Source organism: Vanellus vanellus (genome assembly GCF_965231255.1).
Source record: "Vanellus vanellus genome assembly, chromosome: 1".
Taxonomy (NCBI): domain Eukaryota; kingdom Metazoa; phylum Chordata; class Aves; order Charadriiformes; family Charadriidae; genus Vanellus; species Vanellus vanellus.
The window spans coordinates 148,398,464-148,403,800 of record NC_138905.1 but is presented as its reverse complement, the minus strand read 5'-3'; the positions used below and the strand labels follow the sequence as shown (position 1 = coordinate 148,403,800).

At 41.1% G+C, this 5,337-nt stretch overlaps 1 long non-coding RNA gene across 1 annotated transcript; it reads right to left on the bottom strand.

The window, feature by feature from the left end:
• Nucleotides 1–1,815: 1,815 nt before the first annotated feature.
• On the bottom strand, nt 1,816–4,245 carry LOC309676893. Its single transcript, XR_014269634.1, has 3 exons — nt 4,208–4,245; nt 1,934–2,014; nt 1,816–1,846 (listed from the first exon to the last, which is right to left on the bottom strand). It is a non-coding gene; the product is annotated as an uncharacterized lncRNA (long non-coding RNA).
• Nucleotides 4,246–5,337: the final 1,092 nt, after the last annotated feature.

Below are 5,337 nucleotides of genomic sequence, written 5' to 3'. Positions count from 1 at the left end.
CGATGACACCTGTAATACAGTCCCAAAGCGACTGAACAGAGGAGTTGACGTGATCCACTTCAAGAAACTGAAGTCTGCTTGGTCGGCTGCTGAGCTCCATGGGAACGTTGCTCCCACAGGCGATGACTCCATCTCTGAAGTGCCGTGCCTAACTTCATGAAATCCCATGGCTCTTTCCAGACTACTTGCTGATGAGGGGAGTTTGTTTTCCCCATACAGCACAGCACCCCGGGGAGAGGCAGCCACAGTCTGATCTGTTGTATGTTCTGCCTTTGTGTGCTCTTGGAAAAGTGACTCACTTGTTTGAGGAGATGTCGGCACAGGTGTGCTTTGGTTATAAGCCTTGTAACAATCACTAGCATTTGAGCCAAGGCTTGGTGAGAAGCTGTCTGCAAAGGGTTGCGTCTGACGTATTGTCTCCTTTACATTCAACTTGGTCAGAAGCTGGGTGCGAATCTCTGGGGACAGTTTACTCAACTGGCGTCCAAGCTGAAGCTGGGTTGGGAATAGTGTTCCCTGAAGGGTTCTGTACAGAAATCTGCAAGAGGAAAATGTGCATGTGAAAAAAACAGAAAGATGGAAGTACCCAAGATATTATTAAGAGAAAATATCCAAGACAAAAGTGCCACACAGAAAAATGAGTTTTATGTGCATTTCTCATGTTTGACATAAGAAAGCTTTCAGATGAAAACCTCTAAATGCTGCGCTAATATTTTGATTAATAACAAACAGCGTAATAAATCTGCGCCTTTAGCCAGCCTTGTGATCGTCTTTCATTTTCCTGATGTGTAACTAAAGGCAGTGGGGATCAGTCTGCAGAGCAGGCTTCCTACATCCATAAGTAGGCAAGTAAGTCCACAATATACTATCAGAATTTCTGTACTGTGCATTTTATGGGAGGATGGATTGAATCTGGAAGCATCACGGAAAACCTCACAGGGTAGCAAATCTCTGCATGGCCAGGAGGTTCGACCAGCAGTCTACAGTTATCCCACTCCTGTGGTCTACGGCCAGGAGCAGTGGCCTATTCCTGTGGTCGGGAGCACAGAAGAGGTTAGACAACCTGACTTCATAGAATCAGCTGCTGAAAAAAAATTGACTGGGCTGGTAAGGCAAAAAGAAAGAGGGGAGTGGAAAAAGAAATGTTTCTCCCCCTCTCAACCATATGCATAAAGTGCTTTCATATATAAGAGAAGATATGAGAGAAGATACAATACCTGGGCAGCAATGCAACAACTGGTGATAAAATGCAAGTGAAATAGAACATAGGGTCTCCCATCAGCCTTTCCATGGTCCAGTAGGGATTGGATGGAGGATGGCATGCTGGGCAGGAAGCATTGTAAACCAGAGCCACAAAGAAAAATAAAAGGATACTGAAGATGCAAGATGACCAGTGGAGAAAAGTCTAGAACAAAAAAAAACAACAAAAGAATAATGATTGTTTATATTCTGAGAAATTTGCCGCGATTCTGAATTAAAACTTCTTAATTTCTGGAGCCAAATCCATGCACAGCAACGAGTTTAGAGCCTTGTATTTTCAAAAATTCCTATTATAGATAAAACACTACAAAGCTGTTCGCTGATCACAGTTTAAAACCTTTTTCATGTTTGCTTAAAATGCATGCTAAAAATAGAATGTGCTGAGGGAACAAAGCGACCAACTTCTGTTTTTGAAGAATGGCATTAAGAAAAGAATTAAGTATATGCCAGTGAGTTTCTATGTAGGCTGTGGGTACCTTACCCAAGTTTTGGTTTCAATAGCCAAATGTAGTATGATGGTGAAAAGAGCTATTGTGGTGATGGGAGTTCCCCAGGTGAAGATATCCACCTCCGAATCATAGTAAGTCTGTAAAGAAGGAGACAGAATTTAGCCCAAGCTGCGCTGTCAGTTCTCAAAATGCTTGAAATGGAATGACTTAAACCAAACACTTACGAAATAGGGGATGAAGAAGCAAACCAGGCTTTGATACATAGCATCGATCATGTTCATCCAAAACATGTGTGGCTGGTACTCCTGTGGCATTAAAAAAATTAAGAAAATCAGAGCCTAATTAAAATGCTATTTGCTGGGATAGGTATTTTAAGGGGCATATTCCAACGGACTCATCTAAGGGCTTGTGCAAATAGCTTCACAACTTTGCCAATCAGTTAGATACCCTCGGGGATGAAGTATGAAGAGTCTACATGCAAGTCACTCTGTTCTGGGAGGACACCCTTCTGCTTCTTTTCCTTTTTTTTTTTCCCCTGGCAGAGGATGAAATTTGAATCTGACACTCAGGCCAGCAAACATTTATCAAAGTGCCCAACTTTGTGCACTACATTTAGACTGCTGATTCCAAGAGGAGCTCTCTGAGGTCTAAGCACACGAGTAAATGGGTTTTACATCACGTACATACAAGCACAGGGTATTTATTCACAAGACAGAAAACAGAAAATGCACACATACTTAGAAAAGAAGATCCACAACAAGGATCTTTAGCAGTAATTCATGCAGCAATGTATGCTATGCTATAAATATGTATATAAAGCACATGTATGCATTTATCTGTGTGTGTGTGCACAAAATTGCTCGCTAAGAAACAATATTAAACTAATATTGTTTAAAGAAATATACAATTGCAGGGGTATGGATGGTCATATAAAAGACTTAGATACAAGGAAAAATAGTTTGTAAATAGCAAAATATTTATTTAATGTTGGGATATAAGCTACATCTCCAACTACTGTGTTCATCAGGACTCCTTCCTGATATGGATAATATCACTGCAGCCTAAACATGGGAATTGAAAGATGCTTAGAAAGAATTACGGTGTTCTTTGGCCTACTGAAATAACATGTGGTTAAGCATTGGAACAGGTTGCTCAGAGGGACTATGGAATCTCCATTGTTGCAGACATTCAAAACCGGACTAGGTAAAGACCTGAGCAACCTCATCTAGCTTTGAAGCTGTTTTGACCAGGGGTCTGGATCAGATGGCCTCCACAGCCACCTGAAGTATTCTATAATTCTGTAATTCTTTGAATCAGTGATATCTTTTTGAAAAAGATCCCACCTGAAGCAGGATTTTTGGCAAGTTTTTGAAATGCCTTTTTAGGTAACTACTCAGAGAATATGCGCACTAGATTTCAGACAAACTTAGAATGGTCCCTGGGCTTGCCTATGAGAAATAATTGTACTGTGAACCTGGGAGACTTCTCTCCTCAGTTTGCTAGCTGAAGACAGGCAGACACAACTTCCCAACAAGAGTAAGTCGTTACAAGATTTCTATCACCTTAAAAATGTGCAAGAAAGGAAGGTATTAAAGTTACAGATCTTTAAAGTGCAATGCACTGGAACAGAAGAAATGTAGAAAACGGAAAACAACAGCTGGGTGAAAAAGAGAGAAATTGGACTTAAGTACTAAAAATAAGTCACACAAATTCTCCTTTCATCTTCCTAGGACAGTGTCTAGCAATGTCACTAGATGTGTGGGGTAACAAATGCAGGTGCACAGTTAGAGGCAAAAACCACTCACTGACTCTTCTCAGAGGGCACGTCAGATACTTTTAAGAAAGGCTTTTGCCTGGAAGCAGTGTCTCAGTATGGATAGTTTTGCCAAGCAGAAAGATTTTCCCACAGTACACTGTAGCTGTAATTACCAGAAATGGTTTGGCTCAAATCCCTCCTGTAATTTCTTCTGTTTTCATTGTATATTTCAAGCAGATGGGGACAAGGTGTTTTCAACAGCTGAATCTGTCATCTGCTGGTGACTACCTCCCTCAGAGGCTAAGTCCATCGACCTCCATGCGTAATCCTAAAGTCATCTTTCTCTTCTGACTGTTCATAAAGAGCTGGGGCCTGAAGTTTTCAGTAAGTCATGTGAGGTTATTCTGTGAAAGTCTGCACTAGTCTAAAAGGTATAATCTGCTCTACTTTTGTGGTTATTTGTGAGCCCGGACCACGAGGGAGGTGTTCAGCTTAGGCTAACTTAAAGTATCCAGCCTTCTCTCCTGTTACTTATTTCAAAATATAGCTGGGTCTTTTTGTTTGTGTGTTTTAAATACACTTTTGGAATTTAGATACTTTGACTCAGATGAGAAATATCACGAAACAATAACAGTGATTTCTCAGACTGTTTTTATCAGTCATCCACCCTTTGGGAGCAGGGTTAGTTTTCAGTCGAAACTAAAGACATTTAGGAAAAAAATTACAAAAAGCTAGTTTTTACCTCCATATTCTGGCCACTTTTATAAAGCTGAGGTACAGCAATTAACACTTCAGCTGGCACGTCCTTATCCAGCACACCAGTAATCAGTTGTGGAAGAGAAGAGAAGAGTAAATTAAAGAAGATGAGATACCACTGATCAATCATCGATGAGCCAGAGAACCCACAGTAGAACTGATACCAGAAGAGAAGGGCCACAAACATCTGAAACAGAATGAGCAATGCTGTAAGTATGACAAGATAAGCAGGATCATCACCCCATTGTGTTCTGAAACCATTCTGATTCCAGTTCTGCAAAGACTTATCTATGAACTAAGCGAGTGAGCGATCCTTCTAAAGACACCTAGTCTTTAACGTGCTGTTCCTGATGCTTGGACCACTTAGCTAAGCTGCAAACATTTGGCACACCTGCAAGTCTTTGTGCTGCTGGAACCTCGGATATCAAGTGTTAAGGGTGACTTCAAACAAAATTAACTTTCAGTTCAAGTGAAACTCTGAGGTGCAATTTAACTAACCATAAAAAGCTCTTCCAACCATCACTGACCTCTAGGTACATGAGTACTGATCTCATAGCTCTTACACTACTATTGTAAGAATATGCATTTCCATAATAATATCCTCTGCTGGCTTGACACGTTTTGGGAGGCTCTGCTGGTCTACAATAGGCAAATGCAGTTTTTTTGCAAGACCAACATGAGACTAGCAGCAGCAAGGGAGGTGAAACTGTAAGGTCTAGCAAAGTTGTCTTAACTATTCTATCCCCGTGCTTTGAAATTCAGCAAATTAGCAGTGCTGTCAAGATTCCTCAGTCTCCCTTACTCATCACCTGTATCAAGAAATCAGCTGCATACACAGCTGCAGTGGGATTGTTCATGTTTTTGGGTTGGAATCACCCAAAAAGGGACAAACCACACAACTTGTTTCTTCTACAATCTCTGCAGCATGGAGAATCCAGAGGGTGTTAGGGCTCAGGAGAGGTGCCGATCTCACTTGGTGAGGGGGAATTTGAGGCCTAGAAAAAGACGGGCAGCTTCCTAGGGAAGGAAACAAATTCCCAGGCTTGGTCCTCCTAAAACTGTAATTTTTATTATTCTTTGTACAGTCATTAACACTAAACGGAAGGCAACCAGAAA